A 26,436-nucleotide genomic window follows, 5' to 3' on the forward strand; every position below is an offset into this window, starting at 1 on the left:
AAAGAACAATTGTGTTTTAACCCCAGAGCACCAAATGCTATGTAATGGGAACAGGGGCAGTTTGCAATGAGGGAACTTGCCACGGCCAATATGGAAAGTGTCCCTTCGTTGGCTTGGAGATGACGTGCTCAGCAGTGTGAGGCTGGATGTTGTTTCTGGGTTTATAATTGTGTTTATGATATTTTAGTGAACTTCAAAACTGTTCAAACTGAATTTTTGTGCAGTATCAAAATCTAATTTATGTTTGTATGCATAAAAATGCGTATAACACTCAGTAATAACTTACATTCTTCAATGTACACACTGTGAGATTATGCTACTTTGTAAAGGAATAATTGCTATATATTGGATACCTGTAGCTATAATTGCTCTCCATTGCTTTGTATTTATCTGTCATTGTTCTATGAGCATAATTTCTGAAGTCTTCAAACCAGAGTATTTTTAGAAAGCTGATTGTATTTTAGCAGGATGCATTTTTCATGATAAAATGCTTATAGGAGTGTCGTAGTTTAACCCCAGCCAACAGCTCAGCACCACGCAGCCGCTCGTTCACTCCCCCACAGCGGGGTGGGGGAGAGAATCAGAAGGGTAAAAGTGAGAAAACTCATGGGTTGAGATAAAGACAGTTTAATAGGTAAAGCAAAAGCCACACACACACAAGCAAAGCAAAGCAAGGAATTCATTCCCCACTTCCCACGGGCAGGCAGGTGTTCAGCCATCTCCAGGAAAGCAGGGCTCCATCATGTGTGTAACGGTTACTGGGGAAGACAAATGCCATCACTCCGAACATGTGTACCTGCCCCCTTCCTTCTTCTTCCCCAGGTTTATATGCTGAGCATGACGTCACATGGTATGGGGTATCCCTGTGGTCAGTTGGGGTCAGCTGTCCCGGCTGTGTCCCCTCCCAACCCCTCGTGCACCCCCAGCCCACTGGCTGGTGGGGTGGTGTGAGGAGCAGCAAAGGCCTTGGCTCTGTGTGAGCGCTGCTCAGCAGGAACCAAACCATCCCTGGGTTAGCAGCACTGGTGCCAGCACAAATCCAAACCGTAGCCCCATGCTAGCCACTGTGAAGAAAATTAACTCTGTCCCTGCCAAAACCAGCACAAGGCTGACAATATATTTTTTGTACGGTCTTGAGATCATTAAAAAGGAAAGAACTGAGGAAAAAGAAAAAAAATGAGTGAGAATGGGAGCAGGACATAATGGAAAAATGGTTGTGAATAAAAGAAAAAGGATTCTAGGGAATACGGTATTTTCAAGGAAAGGAATTTGTAGATTCAAAACACCCAAAAAGTAGTACACTAGGTGCAGATATGCTGATGGGGGTTTTAATGTCTATTTCTTTAGGTGTTTTACCAATATTATAAAAGTTGATACTTAATTTCTTCTCAGTGTCCTCATAATTAAAAAAATGGAAGATAGACAAACTATCAGTTTCTGATTATAGTATTATAGTGAATTGTCTCCTCAGTAAGTTGTATAAACACAGATATCAAATTATATTTTGCAAAATGTTTTCATTGGAAAATAAAACTGGTTTCACCAATCTTGTATTATTTTGCCTTCATTTCAGTCACCAAAAGGGACTCTTGAGAGTCAGACTCTTGCTAACTTCCAACTGACTGTAAGGGCATCCCCTGTAGCCTTTGTCAGACTTCTGAAGTACCTTTCCTTTTCAGCAGTGTCTCTTCTACCTCAAATTACTTGCAACTCAGTTAACAATTTTTTTGCCTGATTCTATGAGAAACATGGGAGGGTTTTTTCCTGTTGAAGTAAGTATGGATTTTTGCCATTCTTCTACCTACTTCTTGCCTATTTTCTAACCTTTGAGCAAAAGTATCTCTACATTCACATCCAAAAATCACCTATGCTGGTCTGTAGTTGTCCTCTAAATGGTGTATTCTCATCTGACTGATGTAGTGCAGCTTTCCACCTCCATCACTGGGCTCTTAAGTAGGGCAAAATCTGCACTGATACCTAGGAGTTGCAGGTCCTCACAAGAAGAGTTGTTGGGACTTGTATTTCAGCAGGTATGGACGTTTCATCTCCTGAAACTCAGAGTATAGGGCTCTTTGTAGTTATGGATGTTTCAGCTGTGGTACCGCAAACCTGTTTCTGTAACAGGAAAGACCTGAGGAGGGTTGGTAACAGGTTTCTAAGCACTACAGGTTTTATTTTCTGGGCATTCAGTTGTTATTGTAGATGAATATGAGTCTGTTGAGAGATCTTTGCTGTTCTGAAGATTTGGTACAGTTCTTGAGCTGAAATTGAAAAGCTTTTTTTTTTTTTTTTTTTTAATCAGAGTTAATCTCCATGCATGTTTTCCTGCAAAAGTACGGATCAAGAGTAAAAAGGCAGTAGACTAGCCGGGCAAGAGCAGTATTTAGTCGGCAAGGTTGAAATACGCAGATCAGTGCAGATGCCTGGGCCAACTTGCCATAAATGCTGCAGCTGTGTTAGCGCAGGACTCTGCTGGGCATCCGTATCCTCTCCGCCCGCAGGGTGCATTGCAAAATATAGCTGTGGTAAGAATATCTTAATAGAGGACAGGATGCTGTACAAGCACCTCCAACAAAGTCTGGTCTGTGCTTCTCTGGTGTACTGTAACAGTTCCATTACAGTTCCCAGTCGTGGCTTGGGATTGTTTGTGGAGTAGAGGAATGGCATGGTCAAACCGCAGTGGGGGAGGAAAATGAGGTGGCTGGGAATTGATTCATCGGTATGTAGTGAAGGGACAGACTTGTTGCGTACTGATTTGTACACAGACTCATGAGACCTATTCATGTGTCTGTACAATAAAATAGTAAGTACTCTCTTAGTTTTTGCCTCAAGCTTTAATGTAGTGTGAAGAATACCAACAAGAGATCGTATTACACCTGAAATAAGACGTTGTAGTATGTGTTTCTAGTGTTTCCTCTTCAGCTTGTTGCACCATGCTGTTTGTATTTCACTTTGTTTTCATTAAATTAACTTTTCACTGAAATGAGTTTTCCAAATTCTAATGAACACTCCCTAATTCACAAGTTCTTTTCAAGTGACAGATTTAACATTTGGTCAAAAAACCCCTAGCAGATAAAAAGATAAAAGGCTAAGGTTTTAATAGAAGATTAGGCTTCTCTAAGTCTCTGGGAATAATTAGAGATCTAGTTGACCTATGAATATTTATAAATGTGTTAATTAAGGGATGTGTGAGTGAATCCACCTTGCCGTGTCACATACTCATTAACCCTAGCAAGTCCCAGATGTTCATCGTATCTGTGTTAAGGACAACCCACCGTTCAACTGTATTTTACCAGTTTGAGGAGGTCTTCCCAAGGTGGTGTTTAAATCTGCGTATTACCAAAGTAAGTAGCAGAGGCTCAAGAAACACGCCATGCTAAAGGGCCACATCTGTGGCTTCAGCGTTTCCACCAATGTAGCTGTAGGGGTAATGCTATGATGTTGACCGTTCCTTGAAGAGACAAAGGACTCTTCAAAACTGTATTTGTCACTAATTTGTTGGATTTGATTCAGTGACTTTGTATCTATTTTTATAAAATGTCTAACTAGTGATAAATGAGTGTTAATAAGGGTGAGGCTTATTGTGTGTGCTTCTTAATATTAATTGAAAAAAATACTGAGATTTTGTGTAGTATTTTTCTGAAATTGCCCTATTAATAACTATTTAAGAGTGTGAGTGAATTAAGATACTTTTTGGCAATGTAGCTCTTAATTTGGGTAGGCTGAGGAATTGTCTGCAGACGTGCAGGGCCTGGCTGAAGATCAATGAGCAAGAACAGTTTCTGACTGCATTGTCAGTGGTTTTAAGCCCACTTTCAGCTGGACTGGGGATGTCAAAGCCTTTTAGGCTGAACTACTCCTTTAAGGCTAGCCTAGTCTGTAGTATTGTTATCTAGTGGTCCGTTTACAAAGGGTCACCTTGGCCAAGAAATGTGAGTGAAATCAATTCAGAAAATTTAAATATCGTTTCTTACTCTGAATCAATTTTTGAAAGAGTTTTTTTTCCTCTTTCTGGAAGAAGATTATTAGCTGCTGTTTCTTCTCAAGAAAGCTGGAGCTAAAGGCACCCTTTATGAACATTGACCAGTTGCACTCGGGTGCTTTCCAGAACATAATGGGGCGCATAGTTAGCCCTATATGTAGACCCAAGGCACGGATGTTAACTTTAAGTATACATTGTGTTTTGCTAACACGTGTCTCCTTGAATTGCATCCAGGCTGTACTTGGAGATACTGGGTGATAAGAACCCCTCTCTAGTTTGTTTTAGTGGTTAATCTGCTGCCATAAACCACTGCCTTAATCTGGGCTGAATCTATCCAGCTTCTCTTCCTGGCCAAAGGAAGTTTTTTGCTTTTGTTTGGGGTTTTTTTTGCCCTGTCCTTACTTCCTCCAATGCATCAAAAAGCTCTTTAATATCAGCTGTTTCTTCACTTTGAAAGCCCCATATACTGTAACTAAGTAACCACTAAATCTTGTTTGTGATAAATAAATAAACAGCTTGAGTGCATTAAGGCTCCTACCATAGGACATTTTCTCCAGACTTCAGATAGGTTTTCTGGCTTTTTCTCTGCCCTCTGCCTAGCTTTTCAGTCACTTTTCAACATGTGGTCCTCAGATCAGGATAGGGAGGAGGAGTAGTAAGATGCACTCAGCAAGATCTACAAGGGCTGCGTTAGACTTTTCTTATGCTAGCTTCTCAATAGGAGCAGTGCCTGTTAACTGTGACCCTTATTTTAGGGTTAGCGTTATCCACGATGTAGTCTGCTCCTCTAGATGTGTGTCCCGCTTTTCTGCCAAAGGCCACATTGTGTGAAATAGTTGTAGCGGAGGGGGCAGAAGAAAAGGAGAATGGGAGAAGGAAGACTTTTCAAAAATTAGCACTGAAATTACTTTTCTGTACCAAGGCACAACATAGCCTGATTTTTTGGCATTAAAGGTAGTTTTAGTCTAATCTGGGAAGAGGTCAGTGGCATGTTATCTGAATGGTGACAACTGTTCTGTATTATTGAACAAAAGTTAGTAAAGTGTGTGTGTGTCCTCCCTATTGCACAACTGATTCTGAAAAGAAAATAATATTAGGAGATAGCATTTTTTTTTTCTTTCAAAGTTCACATTACATTCATTTTATGAAACGTTTTTAACTGTAAGAGTATGCAGGACCTCTTAGGACGGCAGTAATCTAGCCTCAGGCTATGTGGAAATAATGGTAGTCTGAGATGAAAAAGCCCTATTGATTACATCAACTCGCATAGTGGAAACCCTTATTGCTTTCTGTGTATGCAAAATCTGGATTTAGAATAGTTTAAACAGCACATGGCTGACTTCTGTGTTGCCAGCATAAAAAAAAATAACATTGAATGCCGCCTCTCAAGAGCTGGGAATTTGGCTCCAGTGTAATGACAGCTGTGTTGACTCCAAGTGAGTCGGGTGCCCAGCTGCTGCAGGTCAGGTTAAAGCACCTGCCTCCCTGCCAGGTGCCAGACAGCTCCTGGAGGGTTGCCGTCCGCTGCTTTCAGAAATGCCTGCAAGTACCCGTGGCCTTCATAGACCAGCTGGACAGGGCTGCAGAAGAAATTGCACTTATTAAGCACCCTTCTTTCCGTTTTGGCAGGCTCATGAGGTGCCTGTGCAGCTACCAAGTGATGCAGAGTGGTTGGAATCGAAAAGGGATGAGGCACATGGAGGGTCTTTGCTGTTAGTCGTTAGTCCTTACGAGTAAATTCTGAGTTTTCTCCCTGGGCTGCAGTGTTTCCCCTCTCTCTCTTTTCCCAGTCTCTCCAAGGAGGAGGACCATGGCCTGTTGTCCACAGTCTTCCTACAGGAAGAGGAGGTGGAGCAGGAAAGCTGGGGGGTGGCTCTTCCAGCTGCTCTGCCCTTGGTGGAGCAGGGCACGGAGGGATGCTGCTCGCTGTGTTGAGGGTGAGGCGGGAGACCTTGGAATGAGGGGAGGTGCTGTGTGCCTGGAAGGGACTTTAAGCAAGCAGCCGGTGTTTTCTCTGTCTTTGTGTGAGAGCAGAAACAACGTGACCCTGCTGGTAAAGTATCAAAAATAATTCCTCCCTCCCCCCAATATTTTCCTTAAACAATATATTTCTCAATTTTTGACATTTTTTACTTTATACTTGGCATTGCATAACTTGTGCCAAACACCTGTATATCACACAGCTTAAATTGAGGAGACTTATTTAAATTAAAGTTGCTTTCTTAAGCTCCCCTTCATTCACTGGCATTGTGTTCCCTACCAGCCATTACAAGAAGATTTAGTTGAAGATAAACTTGAAGCAATAAAGACTTGCTTTGTGAAAGGAGAAAGGTCTACTAGTACTTAAATTTTATTAGGCTTTCTTAAAATTAAGCATAGTTGGATCTGTTTTGGTGAATTATCTACATATTGGCAACCTAGAACTCTCCCTAGGCTGATGAAAAAGTTTGGAGTTCATAATCAGCTGTTTTGCTTAAAGGGCATAAACAATTCAAAAGGATAGAAACGTTTAAATGTCAGACTAATTATCCCACTGTGGTCATGCTCTCAAAAGAGAATGATTCTCTGCAATGCAAAAGACCAAGCTTTTATCTCCATACTAATATTGCTTTCCATAAAACTTATCTTGCAATAAGCATTATTGTTAGAGTTAACAGAAACTCTAATATCAGTATTCCAAAGATAGAAGTTTCAAGCACATCTTTGGTTGTATCTACCTAGCTATTTCCTTCTCACATTTAAATTTTAAGCTTTTAAGTGTATTTGGCTTGATTTTTAAGCTTTTAAGTGTGTTAGAGTTTGGTCTCTTTTAAGTTATACTTTTATAATCAAGTGGGTATGGTGTGAAAAATTAATTTCAAAATAGTTCTTTTTTTTTTTTAAGATAGAATGCCATTTATTTAAAAAAAGATAACGGAAACATTCTTAACGGGGGCAAATGGCATAAATAATAATGGTAGAGCTTTGAGAACTGCAACTTTTATTTTATTTGCATATATATTTATTTTCTAGATCACAGTGTACGTTGTCCTTTTTTACACTTCAGAAAATACACTTCAGAGTATAAATACCATGATACCAAGCTTACTTCCAACGGAAGCAATTGAAACTTATTTCAGGAAAAGCACGTAACACACCTTTTATCTTTTCTCTGATGATCTGGTAGAGATTAAACATCTCAAACTGAGAGAAAGAGATTAAGAAAAGGCAAATTAGCAGCTAATAACATTTAGTGCTGGCCTAAATTCCTTGGTTTTGAATTGGCTTTTTTTTTTTTTTGTTCTGTTGTTATCATCAGCACTAAACACAGTTAAACAAAATAGTGTTCTTGGGGAAAAAGAAGTATTTATGTTTGTTTATTTTATAGGTATTGTTAAAAGAACAGATGACTGCATGGCAAACTAGATCAGGATTTTTTATATAGTAATAGCATTAGAAAACTGTATAATAAGATCAAAATATAATGAGCTGTGCTACTTGTTAAGATGTAACTCATTTTCAGTTGCTTCAGTAGGTGGGTTTTCAGAGATAGGACATCCCATGAGACTCTGAGATGCCAGGCTGCGTTCTTGGTCCCAGTCCCGCAGAAGTGGTGTATTATCAGTCCTTAAACGGAGGTAAGGGAAGGTCTGTTCTGCCCACTCCTGAAGCCCGTTCAAGTAAAGCGAGAGATTCTTTGGAAGTCTGTAAAGAAAAGAGTCTAGAGGGAAATCTGAAGAGTAAAATTTTATCTCAATCTCTGTATATCGACACTTCTAGGTGTGCGCAGGTGCTTTGTTGTCTGTGCCCATTTTGAGATAGACAAGCGCCCACGTTTGTCCGGGGGATTTACAGGAAGCAGATATTTGCATATGGAAAAATGGTCTTAGATGAGCAACCTGTTTTGCATGTGAAATGAAAATTGATCAAACTCAGATAATGTTTGCTTTTAGTAGCCTGGAATACGTAAGACCTGGTGGCCTGTCAGTGAACATCTCCTCAGTGCAGTTTCCAGAACCTTCATCCTGTCTTCACTCTTTCCCCATCTTTACCAAAAAGTTAATTCAAAGCAGAAGAATGGAACAAAAATTTAAATGAGAAAAATCAGCAGAAGTAAAATAGAGGGGTTATGCAAAGCAAATTAATTTTCAGAACTGTGCAGCACCGTGCCTTGTCACCTGCTCACTCTGGTTAGGCAGCCCTTGGTCACCAAGTTCATGGTGATGCCGTTTTAAACTTTGTTCTTAGCATGTCTTTTTATCTGTGTCGTCCATACACTTAAAACTTGATATATGAAAGCTTTGTGTCTTGGTTACTGGAATATTTTAGTGTTAACAACCTAATAAGACGATCAAGAGTTTTGTGCGAAGATTGGGGGGGGGCAACACTTCTCAGGAGGTAGTCAGTGACCTGAAACTCAGATTGTGGATTGCTGACATGTTGGTATGTTAACGTGGAGTAATTATTCCAACAAATAGAAGCTGAACGTCAACAGTATAATCATTAATTCAGAATATGCTTCCTCAATGTTGATCTCGGTTGGGATATCTATTTCCAGAAGACCACCCTACAGCCTTCCCGTGTCTTTGCCAAAATAACAGCTACAGTATTTTTGAGAATTTTTCTTAGAATTAACTTTATTTTGCTAACACTAACTTTAGGACTCCCAACAGAAGGTGCTTAAGTAATTTTTTTAAAGCATTTTGCAGTGGCAATAAAGGATAGTTGCATTAAATATGCTTCTGTAAAAATTGTGCTCATATTGCAGTCAATGTAATGAACAACCAGAATAGGTTACAATATTTTAAAATTACTGTAAGCATACAATATCTTTATTCTTTTATAAACTACTTTCCTCTGTAATTCTGTGCATAGTGAGAGTTGCACAACTAATGAAATAACATCTTTTCCCACATCAATGTCCTTTACATTTATTTATGACAAGTTTTTGTGCAGCTTCGTTGTTAATGAGATGTCATTAAGGAATCCAAAATCAAGGCTGTGCCTTTAGCTCAGATGTAATTCAAATGTGCCTGCAAGAAACTCGAACAAATGCATTTTCTCATTAGAATTAAGCTGTTTCTGTTAAAGGCATACAGACCAAATTGTTCTTTACACTTCCTAATAAAAATGTGTATCACCAATACATTTAATGATCCCAGGCAGTTTAGAAGCTGAAATATTAAACTGATCCCTGAAATTCAGTGTCTGTCTAAAAGGTTGTTCTGATTCTCTTAAATTTAGCAAGAGAGGTGGATGTTATTTCTCTAGATTAAACCAAGTCCAATGGCCAGGGTTGTTCTATAATTTTTTTTTTAGTGTACAATATTTTTATGCATGGGATGGTGAATTTCCTCTAAACTTAATCTTCCTCAGTCTATCCATAGCTATTAGATTTTTTATTTGCTGTTGGGATAAGCAGCATCAGGTGGGTAGAATTAGGAAGAGCACCTGCTTTCAGCACTTCCCATCACCTTAGTAATAACATGGATTTCTCCTCTGGCTGCAAGCTGAGCTGCACCTTGATTTAATAAATACAGAAATGAAACCGCTGCAATTACTAACATGAACAATGTCACGTTGGTGACTCACAGTTAGTGCGTTGCAAGGCTAATGAGTCCAGCCGTTCATTTCCAGCCTGGTTTTGTACCAGCTGCTCCCAGCCCTGCTCTCCGATTGCCCTGCACGGGGTGGGCGTGCTGATGGGGGCAGAGGACGGAGGAGTTGCAGGTCCCTCAGCCTCCCGCTGGAGAGCGTGTGGGACGTTGGACGTAACAGCTTTGCCTGCATTTGCACTATTTTTCTGTTAAAAAAAAATATATATATTTTGAAAATGTTTGAAATGTAGAGCTCAAGGCTGTACTGGACTGTGCCGGCTGCTCATTTTGTGTCGCTTAGTAGCTTCTAAGCACAGTTACAGCAGCTGTAATTCATGAACTTTAAGCTCCTGCAGTGTTAAATCAAGCACCTGAGTGATTTCTTATCTTCTGTCAAGACAAACAAAGTGGCTTTAAAATTCTGTGGGTTGTGGGGGTTTTTCCTGAAGATTGCATCTTTAGTGAAAAAGTAAAGTGGTATTCCATCTGGGTAACTAATGTTATCTTAATTATAAATACAAAAGCCAGACAGAACTTGTACAAAACTTAGTTTTTGTAGCTCAGCATTTTCTTTTAAAGGGTAGGATTTTTTTTTTTTATTTAATAAAAAAGGCATTTTCAGGAAATACACCCTTTTCTGTTAGTGAGATTTGCAAAGGTTTAGTGGCAACTATATCAGACGAACATTTTATTAGATATTTATTAGATGAAACTCTTAGAATATTAAAACTTTCCCCCTAAGTATACCTGTTTCCTGTTCTAGCTGTGTGGGTGAGAAAGTTAGTAGTTTAGGAGTCATTAAATTTTTCATACAACTTTGTTTTATTCACAGAAGTAACCATTTTTAACTTAAAGTAGGAAGTAAGATCCTCAGGGGCAGAAAGCAGCAGCCACGCTTTCACATGTAGATGCAAAATGGATCTTTCCTGCCCCTTCGCTGCTCTGAGGCAGACAAATCTTCCAACGATTTCTCAACGTATAGACCACACGTAAGACATTGCTTGGTGGTCCACAAAACTAATGTGGCAATTAAAATAATAATTGAGCTATCACTTCTTCTGCAAGTAAGGAAACTATCAGTGATAAACTGTCAAAGTTTAGCTCAATATCTGCTTAAGGTTGTTTCTGAGGATGTTAATGGCCTATGGTTTTTCTTAGCTATTATTTTTAACGTTTAGGTGATCTGCTTAGATACAAATAGGTTGCAAAACAATATCCTGCCTCACCAGTCTCATAAAGTCCTTACCATTCAAGTCCTACATAACTTGGAAGTGTTTGGTGTAGGCTACATCCCTTTTGTTTAATGTGACCTGTTTTGTTCCTGGGAACAAGGAGATTATTGAGGAGTCAGGGGAAGATTTCTGCATCCTGGGCTTCCTGGAGAAGAGGGTTTCATCCATTTCATGTGTCTGACAGTCTGCTGGGCTAAAAAGACAGATGGAGAGGAGAGTATCCTGCACAGAATTTGTGCAAATAAATAAAACGCTGTTGTACTTTCTTCCTGTTTCTGTTGCCTTTTAAATGGAACTAAATGTCTCAGGAAAACACCTTTTAGGAAAGCAGAGATGAGAAAATCTGCAGGTTTCTTTATTCAAGGAGTTGTATCTCTTGAGTCCCAGCTTCTTCTCTGTCCCGTGGTGACGGCCTTTGGGATGGGGCTTCACAGGGAGCGAAGGCACCTCTTCCATATTAAAGCACGCAGATGACTCTGCAAGCTTCTGTGTTAACCTCTGCTTAGTGCAACAGCTGTATCGCTACCAGGTATTTTAAGATACCTCAGTTCTTAAAACAACTATAGAGAATAATGTACTATATAATTAAATCCCTCTGTTCAATACGAATGCATGTGTTAGGATGGCAGTAACTTTCTAACTTTCTTTACGCTGCTTCTGTTCTGTAAATGCTGAGATGAGGGTTTGTTCCTTAAAAGAAAATAGCGAGCTGATTGCTGAGATGAGTTTAAATTCAAAATCTGGAAGGCAAGGAACAGATTGCATATCAAACAATATTTTCTCTGTCAGTGGAAAATAGTAACAGAAGGATTTTCAGTTGGAGAAAATCATATGAGTAATGTAAGTAGGATCTAAAATTGCCTGCTATTTAAAATGGAAAGAAAATTGCGAATGCAGTTGGCAGAGCCCTCACTGGCAGCATTATTTCAGTAAGAAGGCCCAAACAGGCAGATGGGTAATGGTATATATCGGCTACCAAACAGGCCGCGCTTTTTTTTTATTCTGCATCTCTACTTCTAAATTTCGGAAAACCTTTACCTTTTAAAAACTAGTTCAATAGTATTCAGCAAATGGGTCAGCATCTCCCATCTAAATAGCTGGCGCATTAACTAAAGTTTTAGCTTTGCAGTCCTTGAAATGGTAAATACTGAAATAATATGAATAATAACTGGACTCACTCTACTCCTTTCTGAAGGACAGCTTCCTTTCTTTATTTTGAGTGACCGATTTAGGGACTATTTTGTGTCTACTTCTACAATTTAAAAAGGTAGCAACTCTACTATATACAATATATTTTACTAGGAACATGTCTTGAGCTGCTCTGTGAATTTGCTGTGCTCCAGAAACTTCTCAATACACAACCAATCATCTAAAAAGTCCATTTTCCATGGCTCACTTTCTGAATTGCAGCTGAAAATTTGACAGCACTAACATTTAACACATACAAACTGATACAAACAAAACAAGATGGGACTTATACTGGAATAAGAATGTTTCTGTGACTTCTCCACAGATGTTTGACCTGTATCTGAAGTACCAGGTTCTTGCTGCAAATGTATGATCCGGGAGAACCTACAGTTGCCATCACTGGCTGGCATAGTATCTCTAGTGTTAAATGACCTTTAGAGTAAGAAAACCACACTGACAGCACATCATTTCTGTTCCTGAAGACCATCTTCCCCAAGAGAAGGTACTCCTGGTAGCCACCTCTCATGTAGATACTCCTGCTGTTGTGGTTTGCGGGCTCCTTTACTGCTCGCTGCGTTGTGGAATCCACATGGTATCGGTTGTTGCAAATCTGCCTGGCAGACATTAAAACAGCTCAAAGCTGGAAGAGATGCAGTGTCAACAACAAACCATATTAGCACACTCAGCAACATGGAGGCAGACGAGTGTGATATGCCAGCTCGAGTCAGTAATTAAAGCAGGAGGAGGCTGTTGCTGACCAGTTAATTGGTTCAGGAATGACCTGGGCAGTGACCCCTGGGCAGCTGCAGACTGCCACTCGTGCTGCAACAGAAAAACTACCAATATCCCCCCGTCACCGCGGGGATTCACGTTGCGCGTCACTGTGGAGATGCCAGTTGTGACGTGGCTGTGCAACATTATTGTGTCTTTGGGTGATGCCATACTCTGCAGGAGGGAAGGATCTCATGTATGATCATACTGAGGGGGCATCAGGGGAATGTAATTGATTTAGAGACTGTAAGGACCCTCCATTTTCAGGCTGCTCAACTTGTGATTCACAGCAGCTTGGAAAACCAGTACTCAAATACTCTCAGATCTCATTGATTTAACAGGACTGAGGTTCTGACTAAGGTGGCCATCCCTCCAGTTTCTGAAGCTAAAAAGATTATCAGTCCCTGTGTGGTTTGCCATATATGTGTAACTTGAAGCATAAATTATAAGGATAGCTACCAAAAATCAAGGGGATTTAATATGACTTCAGCTTTTAGCCTAATAAACAGTATGTGCTATAAAAGTATCGATTTTTGTGCCAAGTAGATGGTGACAGCAAGGAAGGAACACACCCGGCATGTTACCAGCTACTGAAAAACTGCAAGGCGGATAGATGGGCAGGCAGCTTTTGGGTGTCTGGGTCGCTGTAATTTAAATTAGGTATTTAAAATATTTTCCCCAGGAAGAAAAATAAAATTGTTTTCCCTTATATTACTTTTATATTTAAAATTATTTCTGAAAAATACTGTAACATTTGCATCACAGAGCTTTAATAAATTAGTCATTTTATTGAAATATGTGCAGCATCATATTGGCAGAAACTGGGTACATGTGTTCAAAGGATTAAAGTAACAGTAACCTCTTACAAATCCACAGGATCTTCTGTCCGAAACCACTATACCTTAAAATATCTCCTACTCATTTTATTAGCATAGGAGATGTTAATACAGGATTTTTTCATGCAAGGTCAGAAATTCAGCTGCTGTTCCCTTCCTCTCACTATTTCCCTGTACATCTTATTTGTTCATATTGCTTGTTATAAAAGGTGTCGTACTGTAGAAACCCTTCAGTGCATGAGCTTGTGTAGAGGAAGTAGAAGCAAATACAGCAAATTTCATTGGAATATATGTATATTCAGTGAAATGTGATAAGACACTCCTGAAATTACATTCCCGCCCAGGAATGGATACTGCTTTAAATTCTGTCCTGTTTCTTAAATATTACAAAAACTGACTGACAACCTTACCAATAATATTTCAGAAAATTTACTAAAGAACCCCGCGATGTGGAGATCTGTAAACGCGGCCTCCTCCCAGAGCTGCAGGCTGAGCTGGCATCTCTCATGCGTTCAGATCTTGTCACAGATACCTCTGGTGACAATTGCAACCAGCTTTCCAGCTCACCAAGAAAAGGTCTGTTGTTTCACAGCCTTGCCAGCTGAAAAGATATTCTTCTGCTCTTTCCATGACAGGTGTCTTGTCCCGCACCGCAGTTTTCAGATCCTCCTCCGCTCACTTGGTTTAGCTGGGCTCTGGCAGCAGTCACACATTTATTCTTTGTTAAACACGGGGATCTAAGCAGCAGCCAAGTGACGCTCATCAGGTGGTTGGGAGCAGTCAGCATAGCATGCCTTTTCACCCCTGCTAGAAAAATTCCACCCATTAGAAATCAGACTTTGATTTATGGAGAAAGCAAGTCTACAAAAATAAAACACAATTTATTCAGTTCTATCTCTGTTTAAGAAGTGCTGCCCTGGTTTTTGGCTGGGATAGAGGTAATTTTCACAAGAAGCAGAGAATGGACATAGCCAGGATAGCTGGCCCAAACTAGCCAAAGGGGTATTTTGTACCATGATGTCATGCTCAGTTTATAAGGGGGGAGCTGGCTGGGGGGGAGTTGCTGGGCATCGGGTTGAGCAAATTGCGTTGTGTATCACCCACTCTGCATATTCTTTTATAAGTATTGTTGTTGTTTTCTTCTTCCTTTGCTGTCCCAGTAAACTGTCCTTATTCCAACCCCCAAGTTTTACGATTGTCCTCCCCATCCCACTGGGGGAACAGGGAGGAGGGAGCGAGCAGTAGTGTGGTGCTTAGCTGCTGCCTGGGGCTAAACCACCACAAGTGCTTTTCTTAGAACTGGCTGAGATAGGTGGGGTTGTTGTTATTGTTATTATTACTATTATGCAATGCTCACATAGCCCTTTGTCATTAAGGCTGTTATCAACTAAACCACTTTTTTCATTGCAGGTAAAAGGAAAATTGTTATTTAGACTTAGAAAATCACAAGATACCTAGCAGTAGAAATTTTTAAATAAGCATCAATCCCTAGTAAGTCACCAGGAATGGGGAGTGGTGGAGAGCTGCTTTTCCAGGGTTTTGTGAATCGCGGGTGGGGTGCTCAGGAAGGGCATAGCCTAAAAGCTTGCTATCATCAGCTGTATCCTCTTGCTTGCTTTTCAGCATGATCTTATGTTCAAATATTTTCCTCGTCTTTTGCTGTTTTTTTCTTGACTCAGTGAGGGAAGTCTGGGTCTGCTGCTCCTTGGCAGCTCAAGGTAAAACAGAGCCAGCTCAAGAGCGGGCAGATGTCTGTGAGGGCAGCTCACCAGGAGCTGTGGGTCACTTGATCTGCATGTGGCTGAGGACACAGGTCTTGGCTCTTCCCTACCCCTTTTCTCTGCAGAAACTGGAGAGGCTTCCCTACTCTCTGCAGAGAAAAGTCCAGGTTACAGAGGGGGCAATGCCTAGTTCACATCACAGTATCTCCATACATTGCTGTTCAAAGCAGAAAGCCCTGTTCTCAGATGCTTCTCCACCTTGTCCTTCTGCAATCCTTCCTCACCACCACCACAAGTGCTTCCCACTGGTGCAGCAGGTCCCATCCCTCATTCATCCCTCTTCATTTGTTGCTTCTTCAAAGCCCCCAGAGGCTCAAGCAGAGGAGCAGGAGAGGATGTGGGAGAGTCCTGGGAGGAGGACAGCAGGGGACCCCTGCCAGGCATGTGGGAGGAAAGTAAGTAGTTACCCCTCTCCCTGCCAGCTCCTAAAGCACTGTGGTGGGTTGACCCTGGCTGAGGGCCAGGTGCCCACCAGAGCCGCTCTATCACTCCCCTCTTTCATTAGACAGGGGAGAAAAGGTACAGTGAAAAAAAAACTTATGGGTCGAGATAAGGACAGGGAGAGATCACTCACTAATTATCGTCACGAGCAAAACAGACCGAACTGAGAGAGAAAATTCATCTAATTTATTACCAAGCAAAACAGAGTAGAGGAATGAGAAATAAAACCAAATCTTAAAACACCTCCCCCCACCCCTCCCATCTTCCCGGGCTCAACTTCACTCCCGGCTTCAACCTCCGCCCCCACCCAGCGGCACAGGGGGATGGGAAGTGGGGGTTACGGTCAGTTCATCACGCGGTGTTTCTGCCGCTTCTTCATCCTCAGGGGGAGGACTCCTCTCATCTGGAGTTCCCCTGCTCCAGCGTGGGGTCCCTCTCACGGGAGACAGTCCTTCACGAACTTCTCCAACGTGAGTCTCTCCCACGGGGTGCAGACCTTCAGGAGCAAACTGCTCCAGCGTGGGTCCCCCACGGGGTCACAAGTCCTGCCAGCAAACCTGCTCTGGCGTGGGCTCCTCTCTCCACGGATCCACAGGTCCTGCCGGGAGCTTGCTCCAGCGTGGGCTTCCCACGGGGTCACAGCCTCCTTCAGGTGCCTCCACCTGCTCCGGCGTGGGGTCCTCCACAGGCTGCAGGTGGAATCTCTACACCCCCTCATCCTCCCTCCATGGGCTGCAGGGGGACAGCCATGGTCTTCACCACGGGCTGCAGGGGAATCTCTGCTCCGGCGCCTGGAGCACCTCCTGCCCCTCCTTCTGCACTGACCTTGGTGTCTGCAGAGTTTCTTACATCTTCTCACTCCTCTCTCCGGTGGCTGCAAAAGCGCTCTCTAACTGTTTTTTTTTCTTTCTTAAATATGTTATTACAGAGGTGCTGATTGGCTTGGCCTTGGCCAGCGGCGGGTCCATCTTGGAGCCGGCTGGCATTGGCTCTGTCAGACACAGGGGAAGCTTCTAGCAGCTTCTCACAGAAGCCACCCCTGTAGCTCCCCCCGCTACCAAAACCTTGCCATGCAAAACCAACACAAGCACTTCCATCCCTGTGGAACCCCACCTCTCAGCTAAGAGGGCTGATTCATTTTCAGCAGCCGTATATAGGTAAGACAGTGTGGGAGACCAGAGGTTCCACAGTTGTGTCACTGGATGGAACAGTGGAAAATGGGAGAAAGGAGCTGTGGAGAGGAATCGTAACCGAATGTTGAGATGGAAACGCTATGAACTAATTGTCTGTAAAATTTTATCTTTTAAATATTATGTCAGTGTTTAAGCATGTATATGAAACTTTAAATATGCACACATAGCCAAAAGCAATAACCTTCAAAACAATAAAGGAAAAAATAAATTATGTCTTTTTTCTCATATGCTGAATTCCAGCCCTGAGAGGATTTTACTATCAAAATTATAAATCATTGGTGCCTTACTGTTATAAAATAAATGTGAGAGTCATATTGAAATGTAACTCCTGAAGGAACTGGATGATCTTGGATTATTAAAATATTTTTATGTTCACAAGCAGAACAATCTGTCATGGTATTGGCCAACTAATTTTTCAGGACTTACTTTTTCCCTGTTTGTTTTAGCAGTAGCTATGATGCACACAATTTGGCTTCCATCTCCTAAAAAGATTGTTGTTTGAGTAGTATATGTTATTCTCAAATGGGTTTTGAATACCTCTGTTTTCAGGAGTAGATTTTCAAAACAATGGTTGGTTGCTGTCCTATACCTCAAGTGGAGGAACCATCTGTGTGTGAAGCTTTTGTTTAGATTCAGGATCCTATGCTTTCCTCCAACTACAAAAAAATAATTCTGCCCTTTACTCTCAGTGACCAAAATATGATCAGCGAGTTGATGAATTAGCAAACTCAGTGATTAAAAACACCCTTAAGCATATGTGGACATGGTGGTCAAAGCCTGTTGCACTCAACGCCCCAACAGCTTTCCAGTATCGAGTGCATAAGGCTGTTAGAGATTTAAGCCTGTGGCCTAACTTTTTATTTTACTTAACTCCCAGCACCTGCTTTTGAAAAGCTGCTGGTTGTTGTGCAGCCTTGAAAGCCAGGCTCTCCATTTTAATAATCCTGGAAGCTAAATTGCGTTTGAGGGGATATCCTCAAAAGCAAAACATTTTATCAGTATTGATAGGTGTAATGCCAAAAGAAGTGATCCTCAAGCACTAAAAATGGGTAGCAGCCTGTTTTTCTGAAGACAGAGATGAAGAAGCTTTGGAGCCAGGTAGGAAACTGAGAGGGGACCGGCTGTGCCCCAGTCACCAGCCAACGTCCTGCTCCCAGAGCCCAGCACAAGCCTCCCTCAGGGGAGCAAACCCTCCTGCAGCAAACTGCTTTTCAAAAGAAAGGAGATGATCAACAACGCCTGCACTGGTTAACTGAATTAGCCAGTGCATCGCTCAGAGAAGGTACGTTTCCTTCATCATTCAAAAATGTAATAGTCTGACTGAGAGCACAGTTTCTCAATGTAAGATATATTGGTTGTCACCATTACGCAGTGTCAAATCCTCCACTCCTCAGCAGGATCATTACAAAACTGGCTAAAGAACAGCTAGTGTATCGCGGGATTGAAGTCAGGTGAAGTTTTAAATGTTAGCTGAATCAATGTGTATTCAGGGCAATGCACCTCAATGACACTGGACCCATTGCAAAATTTGATACAAAAGAGCCAGTGAAGTCTGCTGTTCCCCTAAACAGAGAGAGATCCCTTCACTTTGCCCACACAGGCAGTTTACAGAATTGTTTTTTCTGTAATGTTGAGGACCCAGCCTCCTCTCATCGCCTTGTATGCATACCACACTAAACGGCTGTAACACATTTTAAATTTACTGATGGATTGCAACAAACAAATTCTTGCAGGGACTAAACATAAAGAGAATATATAATTATAAAAGAAATTTTCTAGAGGATGAGAAAATCCATGTCATATTAAAAACAGCTATTTTTTTTTTCCTACTAGAGGCAATTTCCACTTTCATTTAGGATATTATTTGTGAAAGGAACAGGCTAGGATATTCAGGTTCTTATCTTGTGTAGTAAGATGACTGACTTTATGAAAAGAATTGTAATACATTGCGCCTTGATGTATGAATGTATGTTAGTCTTCTTCCAGAACACTCAATCATGGTTCAGGTGTCAGGACAAATTCCTCTTAGGTAGTTTTTGATGCTACAGTATGATTGTGTGTGTATATGCAGGTAATGGAGAATTGAAACGGGGATCTTTGGAAAGCAGGGCACCTCTCGTCTTGGTGACTGTTCTGATTCAGGCCAGCGAGTGAGGATGCTGCTGTAGCAAAGTTAGTGGACTGTTCTGGTATACAAGAATACTTCTCAAATGTGTAAAAAAAACCATAATGCATTAGCAATACAATCACAAAAATCTGCTCAGGGAGTAAAGATATGAGGCTGAATATGTCTACATAAAAAACTAACAACGAAAACCACCTTTGGTAAATAACTACTGTGTTGTAATTTTCTCTTCTTCTCAATCCCTCTCCCTTTGGAGGAGGGCCCTCACATAGAGGAGGGCCACGAAGCTGATCAGAGGGCTGGAGCACCTCTCCTATGAGGACAGGCTGATACAGTTGGGGTTGTTCAGCCTGGAGAAGAGAGGGCTCCGGGGAGATCTAATTGCGGCCTTCCAGTACCTGAAGGGGCCCTATAGGAAAGCTGGGGAGGGACTGTTTATCAGGGCGTGTAGTGACAGGACCAAGGGGTAATGGGTTTAAGCTGAAGGAGGGTTGATTTAGATGAGATGTTAGGAAGAAATTCTTTACTGTTAGAGTGGTGAGGCACTGGCACAGGTTGCCCAGAGAGGTTGTGGAGGCCCCATCCCTGGAAGTGTTTAAGGCCAGGTTGGATGGGGCTTTGGGCAACGTGGTCTAGTGGAGGGTGTCCCTGCCCATGGCAGGGGGCTTGGAACTAGATGGTCTTTGAGGTCCCTTCCAACCCAGGCCATTCTATGATTCTATGATTATTTTTTTTTTAATACAAAGTAGGTGCAATTAATGGGCTTTAGAATCTCTCCTCAATAATGGCTCATACAAGATTATTGTATCGAATGCTGAAAATGCTTACAGAAAATTTCTTTAATGCTAGCAATATATCCTAACTGAATGCAAGTGAGCATAGTGTCAGGTTATTTTTCTTCTGTAGTTGTAAGAGGATGCTAAACAGCATCAGATAAAAAACTGTAAATTTCTCTCTGTAGGAGCAGCCTATGGTATTTGCAGGTTGCTCTTTGCTGTCTGATGAAGACAAAAGTGTATCCTTTTTCCATGTTCAACATTTAAAAGGTGAACACTGAAGGACGGTGAAATAATTACCAAGGAATAAATACAAACCATTTCAAGATAATAAGCTTTTACAATTAATTAATTTCATTGCCACTTTTATATACTTATGGTTATTGAACTGTCAAAAATACCTTTACACTTCTAGTAAGCTCTGTAGCGCACATCGTCAGTGGTGCTAGGAATCAGCCAAGGTATTGGCCTCTACTGCGCAGAAAACTTCCATCATTCCCTCAGTTTTGGGCTAACTACCGCAGTAGATCAGCAGTTTGAAAAATCCACATAACCATTGTTTATATCTAAAAAAACCCATGGTATACTTATCTATGTACAGAAAGAAATAATGAATGTATGAGCTCATGTACGGAGGGAGTATGAATACACAATAGCAGTTTGTGCCTTGAGCCAGTAGTGCTGCCATGAGGGTTTTCTGCTGCCTTCCCTTCCTGTGACCTGTCCAGGATGGTTATTTTAAAACCTTTTAAATCAATGTCAAATACAGGGGTATTTCTTTGGCAGAGAGCACCAACTGTGTTATAGGTTTGGCCAGAAATTGCAGTAGGATTTCAGCTGTGAGGTGAGGGGCTGGGGAGTTAATGTGGACAGCCCAAACCTGGCGTATCTGACCTGGTTTTGAGGCAGGAAGTCAGACAAGAATGCCAGCAATACCTCACTCTGGCACCCTTTAAAAAAAAAAGTAACAAAAATGTTGTAGCTTTGCATAATGTTGTCTTTATTTTGACAATGGGTTTTTTTCTGCTTTATGTACCAGTGGTGCTCTTGGGGCATTTTCTGCTATGTGGAGGTCAGAGGGAAGTTTGCCTGCCTCAGCAGAGGCATGTTCCAGCTCACAAAAGGCAGGAAGGTTCCGAGCCCCACGCATGACACAGAGGGGGCTGTGATAATGGAGATGTGGTGGGAACACTGCGCTCCCTTTCCCCAGCTTGCAATATGCTATTTTGCAACAGCGCAATGTGTAAGAACAGGAGGTGGTGCTACTGTGGGATGAATGTGAAGATAAAGTAAAACTTTGTGATAAATGTTTTCTTATTTTGCAAAATTGTCTTTGGAGCAGCATATGTAGAGGAGAGGAGGGCAGGTGATTTGGATTCCCTTGTTTATGCTTGACAAGCTCTAACCACAAAATCAATCCTTGCTTCAGTTCTGTTTTCTTTTTAGGTTCTTATTTAAATCTTCGGTCTGTTTAGTTCCTTTATGCCGTGCAATTCCTCACAAAGATGAGTCTTCTCTTCACTGCGTGGTGCTCCACTCCTCTCTTCCATAGTCTGTTACAGGCTTCACTAATTGAGAGTCTTCACCCACACAGTTGGCAAATTTGGCTACAGAGGTCTTGCCTTTTAGTCTTCCTTATCTTTATTTTCAGCATCCTTACACTATGCTTTCCATCGTAACAGGTTCATCTCTTCCTTTCTGCAGATAAGCACCTTTTATCTCTTCTTTTTAAGACGTTGTTAGTTCTTTCCTGCTTCGTACAACCGCAGACTTCATGATGTCTTTCAACTGGATTTGCTGTCTTATTCAGTTAGCAGGTTTTCTGTCACCATATAGCACTAAACAATCTGTTTTCCTATGCTTCTACCTCTCAAATTAAATTCTTTCTGTATCTACTCGTATTTTATTACATATTTCACAACAGCCATTATGAAAGTGGCAAGCAACTAAATTTCTGGCCATAAAAAGATAAAACTCAAACTTTCTCAGCTCAAATAATAATAGGATTAATTTTCCATTATGCTTCATAATTTGTCAGAATATTATGATATTTATTGGTTGTAACTGGGTAGCATCTTTCTATTCACTAAAACAGAAGTGTTGAGTTTGTTTAATATGCCCTTTATTGGTCAAAAAACTCTGTAAGAATTCTATATCTTTATCATTAGAAGCCACTACAATGTGGGTTTTTAAAATAATAATGAATAATAACAGAGTTCTTTTTTATTTTTATTTGAAATAAATATTCTAAGGATTCATTGCTGGTTTTCATCCTTGCTTCATTAAATTATCAAAATGGCAACATATTCTATTTTACAGCCCACAAAGCAATACCTCAAAGCTTCAAGATGTTACTCTTCAAGATGCAGAAAATAAAACCCCCAAGTTGTAATTAATAAACTAAATAACTTGAATCACAACTATAGTGACAGCCTGGTTTCCACACTGCTATGCAAGTGTAACTTGCCATTTATTTGTATACATTTATAAACAGAAAGCAAAACTCCATTTAGATATTTAGTGAAAACTCTTAGCAGTCTTGTTCGAAAAAAAAATTGTTCAGTATATACTTCAATGATAAAATAAACAACATTTTCCATGCTATCAACTGTAATAAGAATATAAAATATCTGAAGCCAACTGACTGAAGCACGTCAGTCATTTTAGTATGCTGAGTTACGTAAACTGTATTGAATAAAGTGGAAAACTAGAAGTGAAAATTAATTGATCTGAAATATCCGTGGAATGGCCATTTTATATTACTCTGTTCATCAGGATACAGAAATAAAATTCATCTGATTTAAGAATAAAATAAATAGCCTTCATGAGATCTATTTATACTTCTTAGATTGGGACGTGATAGCTACATTGAATTATGAAGCTTGATCCCCTGAGGTAGTACAACCTTAATGCTGGTGTACTTTATTTCATTGCCTTTATTTTCTCAGCTTTGTTGCATTTACTTCTGTGTTAATCGTTAGCTGAAAAATAATGTTCATGGCCCTCAGCAAATCTTTCATAAAATGGTGTTGACTAATAAGTGCCAATTGTGCAGATACTTTAGTCCTGATTCTGGACAGTGTCATTTATTGAATAATCATCACATTCTGCAGTATTGGTTCATCTCTGAATTGCTCTTGCATTGATTATTAATTACATTAAAAAGTAACAATAAAAAGGAACTAATTTGGGTTTGGCACTATTAGAATACATTCTGACTTCTTCTGAAGTTTTGACAGCATACTTGTGATCATCAGTTACCCCTCTTTTTTTTTTTTTACTCATTTTAGTATAAGCTTAATTCTGACCTTTATATAAAACATTAAAACTAAATATGAATGTAATAAGTCTTTTAAAGATATGCAGTTCAACGTGCAAGAGGTTTTTCTATGGGATGACATAGATAGAGATAAAGGTGGTGCACTTGCAACTGGATCATGAAGTTGATTCTGATAATCATTTAGATCCAGGTCTTCACTTAACATAAACAAACTTCCCTCCTAAGTATATGAGACTATTCCAGTTCTTCACTTCTGCATATTTGTCCCTGATAATTTAAATTTGTTATGCACATATTCACTCCTTCCGGTAATAAATACAGAATATATTGCAATGATACAACTGACAGTTTAGTAGAATAAAGTTTGAACATTTCTTCCTAATAATTATACTGGTTTTTGAATCCAAAATTGAATTCATGAATAAAAATGTGTGAATAGGAAACCATCTGTGTCTGTTAGCTGCTGAATGCTTTGACTCACTTGGAGATTGATTGCTACCTCAGTAAAATAGGCATGCAGGGTTTTTTTCCTCAAAGTATTATGTGACTTGAGACAAAGTTTAGCAAATGACATTCAGCCTGCGTTTTCTTTTTTCCCTTTCTTTATCATTTTGCACAACTGAAACCCACTACGGAGTATCAATAAATGCCTGTCACAAGAATGTGAGCTTTTCTTTTTATTGTGGCCCAAAAATTTCAGCGGTTCCTGAACAGCGCCCGCTGCTTTGGGTTCTCACCTGCCCTTGCTTTCGTTTCTGCCTTTTTCTATACTGAGGTCCAAATCTCTGAACTCTGCTATACTCAGCTATGCGTCTGACTTCCACTGGCTATGTAAAACTATTAGAGTTTAGTCCTCTAAGGGCTGTATAGACTTAAGCTACGTAGTGTAAAAACACAGCTGTTTCACCCTGCCTGAGCATGTCTCTTGAAAACTTCTAGTTTATTTTTAAATCCTGCCATCTAGGAGGCAAAGGCTTAAGTCAAATTCTGCTCTGGTTGCACAACCCTGAGCCAAAATAAACTAAAAAAAATGAAGAAAGATCCCATCTACTTCTTATGGTCTTCTAAGCAATGACTCTTCTCGAGCAGTTGAAAGAAACTCTAACATAATGATGCTATAATGATAAGCAACAGGAAATAAGGTGGAATGACATTTATTGGTAAACAGGTATCTCCTGGGCTATTTCATCAGAATACTGGACAGATGCACCACGTTCTAAACCAGTAGTAAATCTTACATTAGTTTTTGGTAACAGCCTTTAAACTCTTGCAGATATACTCATTACTAATGGGGACTGGAAGTTTTCTAAAGGACAGGATATTTTCTTAGCTTTCATATTAAGTAACATTACAGTAAAAAAAATTAAAGAGGAAACAAGTTCTAAGCTATAGTCAACTGGGCAGGGAATGATATGCAGGTTTGGGGGGTTTTGAGGAGATGTAGCAAACTTTTTCTTTTAATATGCTGGTAGCTTTGAAGGAAAAGACAGAAATCCATTTGCCTATTGCATAAAATACAACTCTATGAAAATACGTATTGTGTTGTCAAATTAGAAGTACTCCATTTGAGTTGTTTCTAATCAGCTTGTATAGAACTGATAAAATCAGACTCTTCATTGAAGTTTTCGTATCACTAAATAATTTTGTCTGAACTCCCTTTGGCTTTAACTGGGATTGACATTTCAGGGTGTGAATAGATTTGGGACTCAAAATTTCCTACTTCAAATATTGCCTAAGCACACGGTGGTGTATGTAGATGCACACTGATTAATTGTCCTCGAAAATACAGGCATGAAAATCCATACATAATTTTGCAATGAGTCTTCAAGTTTCTTTCTTCATAAATCTTCAGTATAAATACTTGCACTGTGTTATTATAGTTCTTTGAGATTTTGCAAGTTACTGATGAATATTAAGCATTAAAAGGCTTGAAGTTGAAATTCTGAAGCACAGGGTCTCTGACTGAAGTACAGTTTCTGCAACACGTGTGATGGAAAGTTGCTGAAGCTAGCTGTATACCAAGCTGTCCTTTCTTACAACTCTCTTATAGACTCTCTTATCAACTCACGACTTTCTTCAGGTTTTATCGGCCAGTCTGTCCTCTCAGATGTAGGTGAAAATTGGGAGTCAGAGTCAAAGGTCCGGAGCTGAACAAAAGTGGTACCACTCAGCTGGGTCTAGGAGTACCTTACCAAGCAGTCTTACTGTAAAGAAATGTAATGCCCTCATAAAACCAACAAAAATGCAGTGAAAAGTATCTGAAATATTGCCACCTTCCTAGCAATAAATCTACCAGCGCTTCTTCCTATGTCAGTGTTCAACATTGTTTTTGTTTACTTTTCATAATCAAGAAATTAAAGTTTAGTTTGTAAAATCTGCATTATAATATTGTTAGAATAATGTTAACAATTCTATACTACTTTGCATGCATTCTTTCCCTGATTGTATCAATTTGCATCAGCTTAAAATGTGCAGTGTCATTTGACTTTCATCGTATCTTAAAATAAAAAGCCTCTCAGTCAAAAATTAAATCAGTGGAAAACCCAAACCTCATTTGTAACCTACAGCCTAAGAATAATTTTTTGATTAAAGGCAGACGATCATGTAGTCAGATTGTAAAACATTTTACTACTTTTTGTAATTTATGTGGCTGAAGTATTCTGTATTAGTAGAAGCATATTTGTTTTCTGCTGGAGATTTCAGAAGGGGTTTTTTAGTGCTTTATTGCTGTTCATGTTAAGCAGATTATATCCATTATATTCATCAGCCCCTTTCTAGTTGCATAGCAAGGATTAAACTTCACTTTTTACATGCAGTTAATAATTTATCTGTCTCCTGAGTGTTCCGAGTCCCTCCTTGCTCCTCCTGAAGTAAACGTGTGATGCCAACTTACAATTTTTTTTCTCTTCAAATGGGCTAGCAAATTGGAATCCAGCTAAAATGCTTCAAAAATAAGACACAATTCAATAAAAATATCCATCTGCATTCTGAAGAATGTTGCTAAATGAAATTGTTATTAAAGAAAGATCAGGGAATCAGTATGCTGATTCCTAGCATACTCTTTGAAGCCATTTTCAATAGTATATGGAGTATAAAGAAAACAGTATTTATTACCATGAGGACTGAAGGCAAGAGAGTTCATCCTGAGTGGCAAAATTTTGAGTATTTTGGTCTCAATTTTCCTTGACTTAACAGATTCCTTTTCTTATGGCATCAAGAAGAAATTACAGTTGATAATCTGCAAATGATCACTGT

The 26,436-nt window shown here is 40.1% G+C and overlaps 1 protein-coding gene across 9 annotated transcripts in view; it reads left to right on the top strand.

The window, feature by feature from the left end:
- The window catches only part of EPHA6 (EPH receptor A6), a 511,564-nt gene that overhangs the window by 183,734 nt on the left and 301,394 nt on the right, over positions 1-26,436 (top strand). Inside the window, exon 1 of one of the 9 annotated variants that reach the window (XM_075768317.1) lies at positions 9,620-9,732. The exons of the other annotated variants lie outside the window; for them this stretch is intronic. The gene's annotated coding sequence lies outside the window, so the exon portion shown is untranslated. Of the gene's footprint in view, positions 1-9,619; positions 9,733-26,436 lie in introns of those variants that run through there. 9 annotated transcript variants of the gene reach the window in all.

Source organism: Balearica regulorum, chromosome 1 (genome assembly GCF_011004875.1).
Source record: "Balearica regulorum gibbericeps isolate bBalReg1 chromosome 1, bBalReg1.pri, whole genome shotgun sequence".
Classification (NCBI taxonomy): domain Eukaryota; kingdom Metazoa; phylum Chordata; class Aves; order Gruiformes; family Gruidae; genus Balearica; species Balearica regulorum.